Here is a 20507-nt window from a genome sequence, read left to right on the forward strand (position 1 = left end):
TTTGTGCTTTCAAACTTGGTAACTCCATCATTTTTACATAGCATTTGCCACCAATCTCTTTAAAAAATGTTGATGACTTAATATCAGTGCACAGCCATCCAATGGTGCTGATATCTGGTCACTCCGCAAATTCTTGTCTCTGTGGAATGTGTGTGTATGTGTGTGGGTAGAAACAACCCATTACTCTCTTTCTACATTGCACAGGGCAGATATGCAAGGAGACTCCTGTGTTCCTGCATTCTGTTCCCCGAACAACAACAACAACAAAAACAAAAAACAAAACCAAAACAAACTACACTTGGCAGGCTGAAGGCTGAAGCCCTGGTGTCTGGAGCTTCCCTCGCCTTCAGAGAAGGCTATGCCATCAAGTCTTTGCTGAAAGAAGGCACTTGGAGACCTGTGGCTCCTTCTCTTGCTGTCCTGTCACTTGTGCCAACCCTTAAGGTGCTTTGTTTCCTTCCTCTATGGCAGTCTTATTTTGGTTTTCTACCTTTACGTAGAAAAACTCCTAAAAGTTTTCATGCCTCTCTGTCTGCCTGTGTCTTCTACCCAACGAGTAAACCTCTGCCAGAGAGTACTGCCGCTTCTAAGTCCTTGGGAAATGTTGTCTCTAGTCTCGCTAAGGGTGAGGAGTTGCGAGCTAAGAGTCCAGCAACTGGCCTTTTCCCAAACCAACTGCGTTTTAAATTCTGGTGTTGGCAGGTATTTGCTCATTTGTTTCTTTGTAGGATCGTGAACAACCACTTTTTGATTCTTCTGTGGCTTTGGGCAGGCTGTTACTTCACCTTTGTCACTTTTACAGAGATCAGTGGTAACAGTACTTTTGCATCTCTGCCTTATGGGATTCAGTTGTTAATATTAAAGTAGTGCCTTCTTGATATTAAGTGTTATGCAGGTGTTTAGCAGTATTTGAGGCTTAAGGCTTGGTTTATTTTTTGAGTTTACACATGGATCTCTCTGTGTCTCTGAACAAATTGTTCCATTCTCATGGGGAAGAAGTGGGAAGAGGGTTCATGTTTCTTTCTAGTGGCTGTTCCTGCTGACTTTTCCCAATAAACCTCTATAAACAGGATGTCCAAGAGGGAACTCTCCAGCAATTTCTAGCTCATCAGTTTTTTTTGTCTTCACTTGCATTTCTTTTCTTTTTTTTTTTTTTTGCAAAGCCTTTTTTTTTTCCTCTCCCAGCTGCCCTGCCCTCCTCTGCTTTACCCTTCTGCTCTGTTCATCTCCTTGCAGCTGTGCAGATCTACTGCTCTGCTCCCTGCAGCTGTGCATCTCTTGCCTTGGATGCCTAAAACAGTTGGTAGGGAATGATACAGGGTGTCTTGGGGGCTGTAAGAAAAACAGATGTGCTACATTACCCCACCAAAAAGGGCCCCCAGATCTCTCAGAGCAATTTTATTAGCTTCTGCAAGTTTTTGTCAGGTAAATCCAGCACAACTTGTTTGTGTATGTCTGTGCATGCTGTTCCTATTTACTGTAATATCCACAGATATCGAAGCCAAAGTAAATCATGGAATTGTACTGATGTTCTTACAAGTTAATGAAATTCTTAGTTAAAAATCACATGGTAGTAAATTAATGTAGATCATGTACTGTGAGTGTTTTTGTAAAAGAACGGAGACTCTGAACTGTAGCCTTCAAAATACTGTGAAATTTTAAGCTTACATATTGAAACATTAATGTAAAGTATAGAAATAGTAACATTTATCCTATCTGAATTGGCATTTTGCTGCAAAATGATGACAACTTGAACATCATGTGAAAGAGACGCCTTCTTTTTACAGCCCTTTATTTATAGTCAATTAATTAAACCTAGTAAATATGGCTGCATCTGTCTCTGAGCTAACTAAAATATGAACTTAAACTTTAGTGGAAAAACATTATAATAAAGATGTCACATCATATTGAAAGATTGCTAATAGCATAGTGGTGATTTACAAGGTAAAGCTAATAGAGCTACACTTGAGGCTGTGATTCACAAATGAGAATACTGGTGGTGTGCCAATTCTTCTCCAGCATGCAGCACTGCTCTCATCTGAAGCCATAAATGTCAGTATACTGAGGCTGGTGACTTACAGAATTTTTAAAAATAATTTAGCCAAAGTGTTTAATAAACCTCTTACTAGGTTAATAATTTTATCTTATCGATACATGATATTGATTGATTTCTGGCAAAACAACCCAAACTGATTGGTTGTCATTTTCAGTGTTCAATGGTTCTTCTTTATTCTTTTAAGTCTGCCTCGACTTGGGCATATATAATAACAGCTTTCCAGAAATTCCTGAATATTCATGTTAAGATTTATACCTCATTTGTATTCAAAGATTTCTGTGTCCCACATGAGAACACTCTAATGGCTGTGTTTTAGACCATAGTTAATAATATCACCCTGTAAGAATGTGATCTCTCCTTGAACCATCCCACACAGCCACAGTCTTGGCGTCAGTAACGCCGACCTGGTCAAGCTCATTAAAATCCCTTAAGTACAAAACATCGGCCCCTCTAGATAGCAAGGCAACGGAATTAAAAAATATAATAGCGGGCTTTGCTGATGCTTGAGCATGATTGGCAGCAGCCACAAGGCCTGTATCCTGTACTACCATCTCCAGCACCTGCCTAGGCAACCTTTTTGTAATGCCAATCAGTCAAATACCAGTTCCATTTCTATAGGTTTCATTAAAGGGGAAAGAAAGAAGAGCTACTTAGTCTGTGCAGAGTATATTATTGATATGCTGATTAAGTATAACGCAAGTGATCATTAACTGCAATTCACATGAATTACAGCAGCACAGATGTGGGGGTTGGGAGGATAAAAAAGCAAGTCACTTTAATAATATACAATAGAAATGTGATGGATAATTCATACAGGACAAAAAGAGTACAGTCTAAATCCCGCTCTGCATATTCATGCGAGTAGTTGTATTGGTTTCAGCATAATTTTTTTTAGTAAGAAAGATGTTTCTAATTTGACTCTAGCTCCACGTTCTTTGGGAAGTTTGAAAAAAAAGATATGTTTGTGACATAATCACAGTACGTCGTTCTGCAGTCACCCAACTTGTGACTTGATCTTTACATGTTTATTACTCACCTTTATGGACTTGAAATTTTTGGGCACTTTTTTTAATGTAGTTGGTAGAAAAGTAAAGGAGAAATCATGCTTATCTTGTTTTGCTTGTAGCTAGAGAAGAGAATGCTCTGGTGTTTATTATTGTCATGTAATAGATAATTGTAACAAAACAAAACAAACTCCAAAACAAACCAAGCCAAAAACCAAACAAAAAGCCCAACCCCAACCTGTTCTGTATGTGACCAAAGTTAGTAAATTGCGGGCAAAATTTTAAAAGACTGGTTGGGAAATAAAGATATTGTATTTGATTGTGACAGAAGTTTTCTAGGTCCCCGAGCTTCTTCAGAACCACCTGACTACTTTGAGAGCTGGCTGTGCTCAGTACCTTAAACTTTTGGGCACGTACTTCAGCTGCTGACTGTACGCTGAAGTGCTTTGAGAATCTGGTGTGAATAACTTTGCTTTTTCTTAGGGGTCACTCTCATGATCATTTGGACAAAGCAAGCCGGTCACCTCAGTAATGGAAACTGGTTCGTAAGTATTAGAGGAGAGAAGGATAACATTCCCTGCTTCTGTAATAGTTTGTGCTAGGAAGGCTACAGCATGCGTGACTGAGATTAACGAGAGTTTTTCCATCAACCGAAATTGGGTTAGGATCCAAAAATCCAAGTGAAAATGAGGAAAGTGCCTCCTCTCTTATATTTCAAAAGCCTGGAAGTAGTTTGTCACATTAGACTGTATTACTGCCTACCCATGACAGTGGCAGTCTCCCTGGCTGCATTTGTTCTGGTTTCAGTAGCTGGCTAATGTGTGGCACTGTAAAAACTTTTTGGCCTTTTTTGTGGGATATCATGGACAAAGTTGACTGAAGAAGACTCTGACTAAATAAGCATTTGGGTATCACTTGTGACTCGATGAAGGTAGAGGAGAACTTGTGCAGAGTTACATTTTGCCTGTGATTAAGGTGCACTCAGATAAGCTGCATTCAAGAATCAGTTATTCAGGCCACTGGGAAAGGAAAGTTTCTCTGTTTATATGGAAGATGTTTTCCAGATTAATAAGTATTTCCCTGAGCGGTGGAAATAATGAGGTTTGTTTTCCTGCAGCTTTGTGTCTTGCGGTTAATTGCCTCCTGTGATTGAAGGCTTTTTTGCAGTAGGGCCTTAATGCCAGTGGGTTTCCTAGTGTCATGCTTCAGCCTTCCCCTCAGCTGGGCACACAGAAAGTTTCTCGTCCGTACATATGTGTCTTATTTTCACACCACTGCAGCATCTTAGAACAGCTGAGCCATCAAAAAAACTTGAAGCTGGCCAACAAATACAAAAATTTATGAAACAACCTAATTTTAGTTTTCTTTTGATACCGATTGACATCTCAGTCTGTATTCATTTTTTGTCTGAGACACCAAGCTTACCTTGTCAACTTCTAAGTGATGCTGTCTTTTAAGTGGAGAGTATTACCAAAATCACCAGGTAGTTGTGAAAATGAGTTTCAAAGTAAAACCAAAGTTATCAAACAATTGGTATGAGACAAAAGATTGAAACTGAAAGGTATCTTTATATAAAAAAAAACCAAGTACTTTTTTTCAAAATGAAAACAGGCACGTTATAGTATTACACACTTTCTTTTTCCTATTCATTAGCAGTGGAATTTCCTTAGTACTATTTGAAACAATGCATTCTGTTAAAACCAAGTTTAATCTATGTTTTGCCTGAGCTCTGGTCTCCTTACAACTTATATATTTCCTACTGTCGCCCTGCCTTTCACGACTTGTGTATCAGGTCTGAAATGCAAGCAGACTATTTTGGTGATTGAAAGTCAAACTAACCACTTGGGATTCTATTTTTGTGAATCATAGACTTTGTTTCGTTTTACACTGAATGGCTGATTGAGAAAGTAATTTTTTTGGTTAATATACTCTCCCCCTCAAGATATTTGCTTTTAGAGTGGATTGAAGTATATTTGTTTCATTTTATTCTCCTTTTTTCAATACAATGAAAGAGACTGTGTTAAAAAATAAGAGCACTTTTACTATAGCTTTCATAAGTTCTTCCATTCACCTCCAATTTTCTGTAATCAAGCATGTCTTCCTACTAGAATAAAACTATTTGAATTTGTTTTTATTACTGTAAAGTGAATGATTTTGCTTTGGAGAGGGACATTTAAAAATCTGACTCTTTTGAACGAAAATCTCTTCCTTCACATCCAGAGCCTTCAATCAGAATGCAATGGTGGTTTCTTCAGTCTGTGGATGCTTCTTTTACACAAAATCTGAACATGATGAAAACCAAATTTATTTGTACTGGGCTTTTTTCCCCTTTCTGATAGGTATTACTTTTAGCAATATAAAGCTATGAGATATGCCAGAAGATTATTTTAATTATATGAATATTGTTAAACTGATGACAGCATTGTTTAGTACTGCTATCTGAATATAATATGAAAGTTTTGTTGATGTCTTCAGAAGCAGTATGTGAGTAGTCAAGGGTGTAGAATGTACTTTTGGTGTACTTGCACTGGCTTTGACTTTTGTTTCATCTGCGCACTGTCTTCAGCTGCTTGCATTAAGCGTGCATTTAAAATGGAAGTTTAAAGAAAAACTAGATGGAGTTGACTAAACAAATGGGGGAAATTATTTAAAAAAAAATTGAGATCATGCGTATTACTTCAGAATTATATTTATGACTGTCTCTTGTTATGAGTTGTTACCAGAAAGAAATGGCTTTTTAAAATGTGGAGCACTGTGATATTCTTCAGATGTGTTGCTTTGAAAATTGTATTGTAGTCTGTACTGCATTCATCTGAAAAATTCAGTATGATCATAACGGTACTGTGTTTTGGTACATTTTAAAAAGAGCTTTTAACTTGACATAAAGTAAAAAGTGTGCTAATTTCTATTCTGTGATCATCAATAAGGGAGGGATAAGGCCTTTTTTTCCCTTTCTTTTGAAACTAGCATTTTTACCATGTTACTTCAAATTATGAGGTTTCTGTTGTAAAAAAAAAAAAAAATTGCAACGACAAAAAAAAGCTAAATGTACAATAAGTGCAATGTCCTTGTACCATTTTTTATAATGAAAAATACGGACACCCCCCCCCCATTCCATTAGCCTCTTCCGTCATTTTACTTACTGGTAATAGGTTGCTGAATGTTGAGTATCAGTTTTCTGTGGTTTCCAAAAAAAAAAAAAAAGAGCTAACAAGTTTTGGCTTCTATTCCAAGAGTTAAATAAAGATCTTATTTAGAGTTGGAATTGCAGATACTTCAGCTTCCAATTTTTCTTTTTAACTTTCAAAGCTTAGAAACAACATCATTCTCCTCATGGGCAGAATTTTATTTCTGTCAGCCCTGTCAGCATAAACGCAGGCCGTTTGTGAGAAGTTCTCTCAAATGGTCTGATCACCATGAGATATTTTTCCCTTTGTAAAGAAATGTTTACTTTATAATTTTATTCATTTTCTTTTGTGCTGAATTTATTTGCATAAACCAGAATAGAACAAAGTAAATACAGTAACTGTCATGAAATGCAACATTATTTATCACAGGGGCACCCTACAGTCGATTTTAAGACTCTTTTTATAACATCAAGACCACAAGAAGAGTAACTACAGCCTGCAGTTAAAAATGCCCGTAAACTTTTTTGCCTGATAGCTTTGCTCTGGTTGTGCATTATTTTTTATGGTCTAAATAGTTTTGGTAGGTAATTTATTCTGGATATATTTTTTCTTTCTTTTTTTCCCCCCTGATTTCTTAAAATATTCAGTGTGAAATGGCTGTCCCTGTAGAATAGTATTTTCTACAATTTAAAATTGTTCTTTTAAAAAGTATTGGAAAGTAAGTGTAAGTGCACTGATGGCTTGCTGGCTCTTACGCTGAAAGAGCGAGACTGAGAATGCAGTAGTTTCTAAGCAGGGGACTCACATGTTGCTTAATTTCCCCCCAGTCTTTCAAAGTTGTTTGTGAAAACAGTCTGAGGATTCTGTTAATTAATTTCCTAATTTCGCACGCTTTAACTTCTCCCGAGTGATTTCCCAAGCCTTCCTGTTAGCCTTTCGAAAACGTGAGAAGGAGAAGCGGGGAGAAGCAGCCTGCTCTCCCTGAGGCCGGCGGTGTCGGGCGGTGCGCGGGGTCCCGGCCCGGCAGGCAGCCGCAGGCGGCAGGGCGAGCGCTTTCCCTTCCCCGCGCCGGCGGCAGCTCGGCCCCGAGGGGGCGGCGGGCTGCAGCCAACACCCGGCGTGGTCCGGTGGCTGGAGGGCAGGTGAGCAGCAGCCAGGAGGGACGCGGGACACCGCGGGACACCTGGGCGAAGGCCTCTGCGGGAGCTCCCTCCTTCCGTCCCTCCCTCTCAGAGCCTGCGGGCCGTTACCGCGCGAGCTGTGGCCGTTGGAGCGGTGGTGCCGCGCAGGGCCGACCGTTACGCGGGGCCCGCGGCGTTCGGGGCCTTTCGCCAGCCGTGGGGCCGCTATGAAATACGCGGCAGGTTTCCCCGGGGGTGAGGGCGCCCGTAGGGGGGGAGCGCGGCGGAGCTGCAGCCAGGCGTTGCGGTGTCAGCCCGGGAGGTGCGCTCGAGGGGGAGTATCGCGGGCGTCCGACCCGCCTAACCGTTCCCCTCACAGCCCAGCCGGGCGGCCGTGGCCAAGCCCCTCGGGCGGCGGCGGGATTCCGCCGGGTTTCCTCCCTTGCCAGGAGGCCACGGGCTGCCTTGGGGGAGGGTTAAAAGCTTTGGGGGGGCTAGGACAACGCTTCAGATCGCACTTCGCGCTTCTGTTGCCGCCCTCCTGTTAAGAGTAGTATCAGCATTGTTCAAAAGCGGGGGAGAGGCGCGGGTTCAGCAAGCACAGCACGGCCGTCACGGCTCGCTCCGAGCGAAACGGCCCAGCGCCCCCGGCCTCCCCGCTCCTTCCTTCCTCCCTTCCTTCCCCGCCGGCCGGCCGCCCACCCGCCCCGTACCCGCGGCGCGTCCCGGCGCCGGGAGCGGCGCGGGCGGCTCGGCAGGTGGCGCTGTTCCTTCAGCGCGGCCCCTGCTGCGCCGGGCTGCGCCGGCCAGCGGCACTCGGCCGCCCGGGCAATGGCGGGGCATGGGCGAGTGGCCGGCACCTTTTGGCTCCCGCATGGTTAGGCTTGCCACGTCCTTTTAGGCAGCTGCCGTGGTTTCCTTTAGGTGTGCCGTCCAGCTGCAGAACATGGCAAGCGGCCGATATTTCAGTTCTTTTTGTGCTTGGTTTGGTTTGGAGTGGAAGGTGTTGTGGTGAAATGCATGTTTCATGCTTGTCTTCTGCTTTTAATCAGTGGTTGAGCTCTATGAAGGATATGCTGGGGTTAAGGGCTCTTTGCACTGTGTATAGATACTATCTTACGCATAATATGGTGATGAAATCTGTGAGTTTTACTCCGTGACATTTGGTCCTTGCATCTGTGTGTTAGTTTTCCCTGCCTAACTGCTATTCCTCGAAGTCTCTCAGACTAGAACTATATTTCCAGCTGTTGGATTTTCAGAGGCCCCAAAGGGTAATTAAGACATGCAGAATGATTGCTAGTTGTCTGTTAGCACATGCACGTATGGATGAGTGCTGTGCTGCTGTGTGGTTTGTAGGGGCAGTCAACACCATCCTTCCTCACGGGGCTGACAATTGATTTTAGTTAGACTCCAGGGAAAAAATTGGCATCACTCTGTCTATGTTCTTGTTTTTAAACAAAATAAAAAACCTAAACTCAAAGTGAGTCTTTTAAATCTGCAGGACAGTTACTGTTTACGGTAGCTGAGGCTTAGTTTCTAAATTGGATGTCAACATTCACATGCAGTGCTTTCTGTATAGAAAAGCTAGGGAATGGTAGGAATTACGGGTTTTGTATCCTTTATCAATTGTTTATCTTAGAACATTAGAGGTAGATTTTGACCAGCAATCCTTTAATTAGTGCCTGTTTAAACTTAATTGATACTGACAAAAAAAAAGTGGTGAATTAACTTGCTTCAGGTTCTGATGTTGCCCAAAAATTATGACTGGTGGGAGATGTTGATAACGTTAGTGTTGGTTATGGATCAGACTGCAGAATGGTATAAATCAGAATCTACTTTTCACTTGGAATCTTCTTTAAAGTTTGATACTGAAATGTGTCTCAGCTTCAGAGATGTAGATTATGAGAGAAATCATCAAATGTTGTCCATCTAGTCCATCCAGTCTTCTGCTCAATGCAGGACTATTGCTAACACTGTATCAGGTTGTATCAGCCAACTATGGCTTTGGGTAGCAGACTCTTGGAAGCCTCTGAGGATGGAGATACCACAGCCCCTCCAGGCAGCCTGTTTCAGTGCTGCACAGGCCCCTAGTGGCCAGAATTCTGCCTGATACCTAATCTGAACCTCTCAAGACATGGTTTGTGGCTGTTTTCTTTTCTTACACTATTGGCCGCTACTGAGGAGAGTTTGTGTTAAGTCCCTTTCAAGTTGTGGCAGTCTGTAATTAGATCACTCCTTAGTTTTTTCTCTTTATAAAACTGAACAAGCCCTGCTTCCTCACATCATGTGCTTTTGTCCTCTAACTGTCTTGGTATTGGGCAATCTTATTAGTTATGATGCTATGCTCATGGACATAGTAGCTTCCTTAAGTGGGGGAGATGAACATGTGGAAAACCTCTACTAGGATGGCAGAAAAAATCCAAGAATGGGATGAAGTAGGAATGTAGGTGCCTTATCTATGTAACTGATCAAGTGTTTCAGTCTAGAAACAGTTCATAAGCAACATTATATTTTATTTTACATTCCTTTTACCACCCAGGGATTTGACAAGTAGAAGCTAAATGGGTTCTGAGGGAGTTGAGATTTCTTGGAAAGAGAAGATAACAGCATAGTATGGCTTACTTCTCCACAGCTCCTAAAAATGAGGTCTCGTCCTATTCTAGCTTGTTATCCAAACCCTCTTATAACGGCAGACATATTTGTTCAGAATCTGAATGTTTTCAAGGCCTTTTCCAATCTCAAGAGCTTTTTCCATGATAGTGAAAAATCTTAAGCTTGTATTTTCTGCCCAAAGGGGAGATTTTATTTGTTTAAGATTTGGTAGCAGGAGTGCTTTTTGGATTTGAGTGTTTTCTTGTAGACATGTTTCCTGAGGGTGAATAGGGCCCAGAAAAAGAAGGTTAAGGAAGTAATGGCAGCCAAACTGAAGATGAGAACTCTGGGTAGAATAACATTAAACAGTCAAAGCCTTTGTGGAGAGAGGTGTCAGGTTTGAGGGCAAGTGAAGAATCAAGATTGAAATCTGCAGAAAGCAACCTGGATTTAAACTGCTTGTGGATCTATTCCTGCTGCCTTCCATCTGGAAGACTTGTAGCTTCTTTCCCATGTGGCAGTAGGGAATAAAGATGCCACAACAGCCTTCATGTTTCAGAGGAAAGACAGGACCCTTTGGCTTCTGCAGGAGGGAGAGAGCTTGGGTTAACTCCCAGCTTCTCCTGTGGCTCTGACTCCTTCCTTCATACTGCAGAGATTGATTCAGTGACGTTTGTGCCTGTCACCTGTTCAAAACTCTGCCTTTATGAAACTTGTGTAAATATTTACTAGAAGTTCAAACAAACAGGATTCTTGCTCTTCCACTTTTCACTTAATGCAAAATTAAAATCCCAACCAGAACTTCAGAAGTTAATTTTCTTCCTGGCCGTGTAGTTTGATACATAATGTGCAATGCATTCCATCAAACTTACGGGATGTGTAACCTGGCAAAGCAAACATTGCTACTGGAACTTGAGCGTTTATGTTCCCTGATATCCTTGTGTTACCTGTTTAGCTTTCGCTAATATTTTTGTGACACTTTATTAATAAACATAATATATCCATGACAGTAATTTAATTTTACTCTGAAACCTGGTAATAAATGTTTGAACTGTAGAGCATTTATGTGGAAGTGTTTTAGCCTGAAGAAATGTTTAGAGGAGAAGCTGAGCTGTGCTTCTCCTGATGGCACTGTAATTCAGCACTGTATATTCAGAAGTAAATGGTTTTTGGATTAGAACATTCTCTTACAATGAAAACATCCAGAGGGGTGAACGTTAATAAGATTGGTGGAAAATTACTATGTCGATGTAGGACAGGCAGGGGTGGTGAAGTAGTGCACAAAATAAATGTGCAGCCCAGGTGGAAACTTTCCCTCTACTACGTGACTGATTTGCCAGGACCATAGACTCCTGAATTATTATTCTCTTGTAGGCTGGGAACTAACTGGAGGTATCTCCAAAGTACACATGTGACTAAAGAGAGGTATTGGCTTTAAGCACAGAGGATGCGATTGGATAAGCAGACAACATTTCCCAAATCTTGGAACAAACCACTTACTGAATGTCAGTACTGTCACATCTTTAATTGACATAGTGTTTTAAGAGAAGGCCATGTCTGTCTCATGCTGTAGCAGAGGGTGGGTTGTGGACTACCCCACTTCTGAGTTCCTGACAAGTTTGTGATTTTATTTTAAAGTGTTGTTAAATAAAACGTAAGCAGAAACTGAGAGAATGGACAACATTTTGGAAATAGAAAGTAAATGCTTGGTGTTGGTGTTCTTAAGATTTTAGGAAAACTAATAGATGGGGCATACTACATGTTGAAAATTCAGTTGTTGCATGACTGCACTACTGCAATGTCTTGATTTAGAAGGTGGAGGGCAGCATTGAACTCATAGAGCTAACTTACTGGGTTAAACCACTATATTAATAGAGACACAAAGTGAAAGGTCTGCAATTTGTGTTATGTAGGTTGAAAAGTAGTGACTTTGAGGACTGAGCAAGGAAAATACAGTTTTACTTGACTGGGAGTTGTGTTTTAATCTGAAGAATGGCAGGTCTCCATATAGAAGGTGTAAAAGAGTAATATGATCCGTTATTAAGTATATAATCTGTATTAAGTATATAATCTGTTTGTGCATATGTCCTTTTAAAAACGAAAAGAATTCAACAGTGGGGCAAGGAAATATCTGAACTTAAGGTATGCCCTTGCGCTCTTGCAATGACTGATGTACCAAAGTTTACAGGATTATGTCTGCCATCCTATTTTATGTTAAATAAAAAAATGTATATTTAATTGTTTCTGACATGTTTGGAAGTGAACTTTTTTAAAAACATATGCATTTTAACTGGTGCTTGTTAGAGGTCTTTACAAACACTGGTCAAATGTGATGTAGGTTTGTTAAACCTAGTTTACTAGTTGAGTTAAAGGCAGTTCTGTGACCAAATGTAAACAAGTTTTGGCAGGGCCACTTGCAATGTGTTTTATTTAGAAATCAAGTTCATTTAGTAACTAGGGCACTGTTTTTTTTTCTCTTTGATTATGCCTTGTTTAGAAAAACTGATTTAAATACACAGATTCAACTCTTCCTTTTGCATTTTTCTGTAAAACAGATTTTGAATTAAAACCTCACAAGTTCTTTTCATTTTATTTGCCTGTTCAAATTCAGCAAAAGGTACTCATCCAGGAAAGACCAAGGAAACGGGCAGGAAACAGTCTGCTTATAATTCCTGTTCCTTTCTTTTTTTCTATAAAAATGTTTTTATAAAACAACAAAAAAAAAGTGTGGAGGGGAAGAGAAAAACAAAACTGGGAGTGATAACATTCCATTCAGCTTATCTTTTTACCGCTAAATTTCCCTCCTTCACCACTACAGGAAGAACAGACCAGTCTTCCTGTGTCTGTTTCTTGCCAGTGAATGCTTTGGTCCAGTTGTTTCCTCTTGTTACATACAGCGAGGTTCTACCAACTATGTGGGAGGAGTTTGCTGAATATAGTTGAGTGCCAGGCCTGGGGTCTCCTGAAGCCCCAGTAGGATGGGAAGCGTGTGGAGGTTTTCTCCAGTGCTCTGCTATGGATTGTGCAGAATTAACGGTGTGTGTTCTCAGAGTTGGGTATTCTGGAAGAATGTCATTTATATTGCTTTATACCTCAGGTGTTCTTTTAAGATACAAGCGTTCTTGAATTGATTTGGTGACCTTCCGTCAAAGGCTGAAGGATTCTGTAAGGTGTGTTGTCAGTGCAAGGACATTTTTCAACTGTGATGTTGGTGCACATCTCTGGAACATGTGTATACAGATACATGCTCCTGTACGCTGTATTACTAACAATGATGATAATATATAATTGAAAAAAATGACCATTTACACAGTTACAATATTAGAATTTAATCCTGCCATGTTTAGCTTGATCTGTTAAGGAAATAGGTTTTAGTAATCCTGATATAAATTCTGTGTTTTTCATCCATCCCTAAGAACTTTTGAAGACTTTTTGAAGCATCAGATAAAAATCTGTATGAAGCCAGGCTTCCTTAGTTCTCACATGCATAGGAATTACTTGTTCTAGTAAGCTTCCTTTGACTTTGGAGGGCTTCTGAGGCATGGTACGTGAGGTGCAATGGCAAGTCATAGGTATGACCCCACACAGGATGTACATCTCTGTTTCGCTGTATAACACCATAATACATGGATAGAATTTAAAAAGCCTTAGAAATACATGTATGTTTGAAAGTCGATGTTTATATTCCTAGCAATTAGCATTCTAGCGATTCTAAAGCAATTTCCTTTAGAAAATCTCAAGCATGTGATTCTGCATTTAAGAGAGAAAACAAAAAAAATTGCATTGAGTGTTCATAGTACTTGAAAAGTATGCAAAAACTTCTGCAATATCTGCTGTTAATGGTATAGAAGAAAGTGATATAGGAGTAAAATATTGGAGGTGCAAGTGGGAAGTCACCAACTGCTTCTTAATGTATATATATGACAGAAAACTTTTTATCTTAGATATGTCAGATGGCAAGATGATGTTAGGAGGTCTCTGCTTCCTAGCAAAGGAGCTTCAGAACCATTACCATAGCTGACATAGTTACTTCCCATCTGAATGCTTTTAACAGTGTGGGGCAGTTGAAAAGGTTTGTGTAGAAAAACAGAAAAGGAATAATGAAAAGGATGTCTAGGAGAGTTACCCTGATAAATTTCTTAAACTTAATTCTTAGCAGGAGACAGAATCACTTTTATCCTAGCAAGTCTATCACTCTGGACAAAGTGAAGGATGGACAGAGCTATAGGGTCTAAGGTGTATTAAAGTAGTTGTTAACCTACCTCTGAACCCATTTTAGACAGGAATTGTGTTGAATTTACATTGTAACTAAGAGTAAAATATGGCTTCATGCAAGTAATGCTCCTGCACTGAGCATAACAAAGAGACTAGTTAATGTAGTCCTTTTTTTTTTTTCTCCCCTCACCTCTGTCACCCTAAATGTGAGTAGTGTTTTGTAAATGTGATGAACTGAAATGAATATAAACTGTTATATTTTGGCACCACATTTTGTGCTGGACATTCAGTTGGATAAAGTCATGGCTGGAAAGGACAGAGGTGAAATAAGTGTCTGAAGAGAAATCATTGGTTCAAAACGGCTATAAATGCCTTTGTGAAGAGAGAATGAATACAGAAGTGCAATAAGCAATCACTGATGGGTGGTGTGAGCAATATATATAGTATACGGGGCAACTGAAAAGGTTATGGAATGGTTAATGGCAATATTAAAATGATAATAAAGTAGGAGTGCCAAAAGGTCAAAATAAATAATAAAGACATATTGTATTATCTGAGAGAGAATGGGCCAATAGAAAAAAAAAAGTGAGAGATCTTAGAAATAACCCAAGATAATTTAATTAACATGGGATTTGCATAAAACCAAAATTAGATTAAAGAATTGTTTCAGTGTCCACAAATCTTTAAAATATGTAAACCAAGGGTAATGCAAGAAAGATCATACTGGGCTAACTGACTGTGGGAATGATTTAGCATTAGCTTTTTTTGGTGACACTTGGCATTTTGTGCACTGACAGGAGCAGGGATATGGGGGAAAACAGTAGATAACGTAATAGGTGTCTACAGCAAATGTTGTGTGGAAGGAGATGGAACTAAGGAGAAGAAGAGCTAAAGAGAGGAAATTCAGGAAGAGGGAGAAAAAAGAAAAATGAAAGATGCAATCTTACTTTAAAATACATAGCTATGTATGAGCAAGCTGTGAACCGAGAAAGACAGCCATATGGCTTACAGATTAAATATTTTTTTCCTGCTTTGTGTTAAACTAGTAGAAGAAAATTCATGTTTGCTTCATGCCCTGTGGTCTGTATGGCAGCATGGTCCTTTCTCTCCAAAGGGCTGTGTCTGCTCCCAGGGGTCCCGAAAGGTGAAGGTGAGCAATGGGCAGCTCTCAGAGCAGTGACTCCTTCCATAGCAGCCCTCTGTAATTCTGTCAGAAGCTGTCAGCAGTTTCATGTTGTATCATTGGGGTGTTACTCTCTGGCTAGTTGCTGAATCCTTTTACCCGTCCTGTAAAGTAGCTGTAGGATGAGAATGGCGTGGTGGAGGGCAGGGGTGGGAGACCAGAAGGCAGGCAGGCAGCAGTTGCTGGGTCCTGTTGTAATGCCTGTCCCAAATGGTAACTGCCCTTGTGTTGTCCAGATAAAATTTGATTTAGTTAATAAAGTAAAAATTTACCATCAGCTCTAATTTTTAATATTAAGACACAATGCTTAAACCAGTTGGCATTGCTGTGTATCTCCAAGTCTGTTGTTTCTGTGTTGTTCAATGAAGAGAGTAATTAAAAACCCCAACTATGAAGCCTTCTGTGCCATTCCAAAACACTGTTTTTGCTGCTGGGAATTCTCTTTTTTTAAAAAAAAAAATCCCGACTTTTCCAAGGTTCAGCACATACCTTAATGGGTAAAATGAATGCAGAATCCTGGTCAAAAGTATTACAATATAAAGCAAAATTGTAATAGTTCCTTGCCTTCACTTTTATGAACATAGTAGAAGCTCTCTGTGGTCTTTTTTTCTATGAAGGTCACACAAATGCAGATAGCTTTATAGCCATGCATACACTGATTCTTTTGCCTGATAAAATAGTTGAAAAACAGATGATTGTGCGAAGTTACATATATTTATGCAGGCTTTTTTGTCTATAAACACACACATGCCTATTTCATAGCCTTACAGTACATACTTGTTATCTGTGAGCTGCATAAGTCTTGACAGTTTTGGTCTATAATGAGTTTGTTTAATGAATTAATTTTCAGGTGCTTTCAGCCATAGTTTCACAGATAGATTGTTTCTGGAATGCTGAAGAGAAAACCCTAAAAGGAAGTAGTTAATTAAGTGTCATGTGTACGTTGTGAAAATTATATTTTTGCCCAAATTGACTCTGACAGAGACAAAAAGATGATAATATGGTCACAGCTGTAAAAGGACTGGATGTCAGAACATGACACCGAACTTGTATGTGCAGTATAACCTGTATTACATCTATCTCTCCATCCAGGAATTGACTGAGTCTAGTTGGGTATGGAAAATTGTTATTTTGGCTTTCTTTAAGCAGTTTTTAAATTTCTTTCTTGTTTTGTGTATGAGAATGCTTTCCTGTGGATGTGAGGAAGAAATATAAAACATCTTGTTAATGTAAAAGAGATCACGTCTCCCTTTTCCATATGGGTAGCATCTTTTGTCTGTCAAAAGTAACAGCACCTCCCTTTAGGAGTGCTCCTAAACTCTAGTGGTATGAAGATGAATTCGGATCTCAGCAGCAGGTCACAGAACTTAGTAAATGTGAGTCTAGTTCTCACACTTAAGTCTTTAAATGTCAGCTTGAGTTCTTCTGGATACACGTGTTTTTTCGTCTATCCATTTATCTTTCTACATGTTTCACTTTCCCTATTAAGGTTTCAAACTTCTATGGACATGACATTTTTGAGTCAGCTTGCATCCTTTGTCATGCAAAGATTTCCAGCAGCAAATTTTGAGAAATATTCTTGCTCTGTTAATGTGGCTTATACTGCAGGTAGGAAAGGGTGCTGGGAGCAAAGGCAAAGGACTCCATGTTTATGTAGTATGCAATAAACAAGCAGGGGGAGAGTGAGAACCAAGTATGTAGGGAAGGTATGTGTGCAGTTTGATGACATGCGGGCTGCCTTTTCTTTGGAATTTGCAAAAATGGTGCTAATGTTTGGGTGCTGTAGGAGTTCCTTCTGTGCAGATTTTTACTTTATTGGGTATCTGTGGTACATACGTGCATACATGAGAATTATTTGCTTCTTCATTAAAAGTATTATTTTAGGATTTTAACCTGAATTAAATTGATTGCATCATGGAGACATAAGTTCTGTCTTTCCTTCCCCTCTTTCTGCTGCTTGTACCTAGTCCCCAAGAACAGAAATGGAGGTGAAGCTTCTGCTCTTGAATTTCTCAAGTAATCAGTACCTTGATCTGCAAGGGGCTCTTCTGTTAATTTTTTTGTGAATACAGTTTACCGATTTAGGACTTTGGATTCAAGCATTTGAGACCAATTTTATGGAAGAGGAGTTTGTTCATATGTATTATTATTTAGTTCCTTTTGTGTTTGGTTCTGATGTGCTAAGCTGGTGAAGGATCTCTCTCAGCTGTGGAATAAGGTCTTGCTTTGTATTGTGGGGGTGGGAGCACCAGCAGGTTTCACAGTTACCATTCAATAAGAGTCTTGGGTGCCAGCACTTTCAGAATTTGTGAGTTTCTTTTGAGAACAGTCCTGTCCCGTCCCGTCCCCCCCACCATTTCCAAATAAAGCATTAAGTGTTAAAAGAATTCAGTTTAATTCAAATGAAGGCTATAGTCCAAATCATTGTAATGATATCAAGTTCTTCATGATTTATGGTACAAGAGTGAATGTGAAATTAACTTGATAGTCATTGATCTTGTACTACAATGTATAGCCAATGTGCAATGTGATAAGTCTTCCAGAGTTAGACTGCTTTCTTATCGCTCTTAAAATAAAGGTTACTCCTTATTACTCCCTGCTTTTTGATTTCTTAATATGAAGAGAGAAGCGAGCATTCTGATCTTGCTCTCTTTACTGTTTTGAACAACTTGTTTGCTTTCACTGGCATAAGATGATTTGGGCTGGACCACTTTCCTCCAAATCTACATTTGAGAAATTAAGTCTTCAATAAATGCCTTGCTTCTGAAGTCTGAATAACAAAACAAGACTCACTGGGTAATTATATGTATAAAAATCACACCATGTATGCAGGGTTAAAGTCTAGGCAATAAATTCTTGTACCTTAGACCAGTTTACTTGCTCTGTATTCTCTAATCTATCTCCCTTAGGTCTATGGCTTTAATCCTACAGCTCTGAATAGTTTCAAATAGCTTATTTGAAAAGTCATCAAACCACATAAATGTAATTTATTTTATAAACTTTGGAATTTAAGTTGCCATATAGGCAGCATTTAGACATGAATGCAGTGTTCAGTTTAATGTCAGTTTTTCACGATACTACCTCTGGCTATTTGGTGCTTGTAGGCATAGGAAAACTGTTGTAGATACTATTCAGAGCTTTTGGGTATTCCTCTGATCCATTCAGATCTGCTTTAAGGGGCTGGCTGCCAGAGTAGCCATATAAATATCTCTCAAGTATCACTTTCATAGAGAAACAGAAAAACCACAGTAGTATCTGTCAGAAGTATAAAGGAAAGTAGTCACATATTGTACAAAACCCTTTAATGGTTGGACCTTCTTACTAGAAATAATGAGCATTTCAGACTACATAACGGTTTAAGGTGAGAAGTAGCAATATGGCGTGCAATGGGGGGGAAAAAAAATCAATTTTGTCAAGCTTAGAGTCATAGCATTTTTGATCGTGGTAACTTAGTTTTAATAGGCAGTGAGTGATGTTCCATACCACAAGCCTCGTCAAATCCTAATTTCTTGTAGTAAGATGTGCTAATACATCTCAATATTTCTTGAGGGAAAAGAAGAAACTATTGCTGTTGTACACTAGTAACTTGTAGTGACATGTGACATCAACAGCTTTAATCTGAATTGATTCAATATACTACAGAATGGCTCTTATTTAGGTTCCGGTCTTACTAAAGATTCATATATGGAACTAGTTTCACTGACCATTCTGTGAACTCACAGCATTAAGTCTTCCAGTGGTGTTAAAGTAAATCTATTTATGATACGAAAATCATGAGGACATAACGTGCCTGTGAGTGACAGGTAATTTGCAATGAGCTTTTCCAGGGCTGCAGCATATAATGTCAATAGCAGCTATAAGCATAGTGTATGAAGAGTTTTGAATGTGTGTGTGTGTGCGCACTTTCATGATTTTTTTTTCTTCTTTGTTGATTTAAATATTAATGGGAAATTCTTTGGGTGCAAATCTGATCTCAATTTTACTACCTTTTACTGTAGCATTAATATGCTGATTTCAGAGTAACAGCTTATATGCTGTGGTTATATCACTATATAACCAGAATAAATGCTTATTTTAGAGTATTGTTAATGAAATTGCATTTTCTTCTCATGCAATCACTGAATCTAAGTGGGTGAAAATATAATAATATCTAGAATCCTAACTTAATGACGTTTTGCTGCTGTTATGATACTTATTTGTGTCAGGCTAATTTTACAGGTTTGATTATTCTTAAAACTAAGAACCATCTCCCTCCCACCCCCTGCTTTTTATTTACAGCATAGGCACATAGTGCCTTATACTTCAATAACATGAAGTATTGCTGTTTTCTGAAACGAAATTAGTAGTCTGTGTTATTTACTGATAAATAACAAGAGAAAAATTGTTCATTGCATAGCTGCTGTATGTCTCACTAGCATATTTTCTTGGGGGGGGCGAGAAAGAAAGAAAATGCCAGCCAGGGGCTGGCAGAAAAAAAAATCACATAAAACCATACGTTTTTTGAGGGGTATGAGAAGGTGAATAAGAAAGTAATTTTTAATGAGAAAGTAGTTTTCTGTTTCCTGATGATGATTTGTGCCAGTTGCTGAAGTGCAAAATAAGAGTTAAAATTAAACAAATGGTACAAGAAGTAAAATTACTGAGGTATGGAGTTTTAATCTGAGCTCATACACTTTGAATTGTGGTTTTTATTATATCACTAAGCACATCTCAAAAATATTAAAAGTCTTGGTATTTGGAGACCAATAACTTGTGTAACTTGTTGCTTTACTCCTTGGACTTGATTTTCAGATTTTCTGTAATGTCGTTTTGAGCAGAAATTCTTTAATCTTCTGTTAGTATGTTTTGACACATCCTAAACTACAAAATAATGTTTTCCTGTGGTAGTGTTTATAAATAGTAAATTGAGTACCAGTAAAGAGGTTCAGGTAGGCATTTTTGTTGTTTAAAATTAGTAAACCACCATTCAAGGATGCTTTACTAGGATCATGAACTCAATTTAGTAGGGTATTGGACCTACAGTTGCAGAAACTTCTTGTGTAAGCTATATCCTTAGGCCTCTCCAAAGATCTGCCAAAAGTGTAACTTGCAGCAAAATCCACGTATTTGAGCTTCTGTGACAAATTGTGATCGTTTGTCTACATGATATAGAGTGTACCATAGGGGTTTGCACAGGGTAGAATACTATGGTACCTGGAAGCTGGGGAC

At 39.3% G+C, this 20507-nt stretch overlaps 1 protein-coding gene across 5 annotated transcripts in view; it reads left to right on the forward strand.

Annotated features, from left to right (window-relative positions):
• Positions 1-20507, forward strand: part of EPHA3 (EPH receptor A3) — a 236117-nt gene that overhangs the window by 20052 nt on the left and 195558 nt on the right. The gene's annotated exons all lie outside the window — the stretch shown is intronic.

This window comes from Ciconia boyciana, chromosome 1, assembly GCF_034638445.1.
Source record: "Ciconia boyciana chromosome 1, ASM3463844v1, whole genome shotgun sequence".
Classification (NCBI taxonomy): domain Eukaryota; kingdom Metazoa; phylum Chordata; class Aves; order Ciconiiformes; family Ciconiidae; genus Ciconia; species Ciconia boyciana.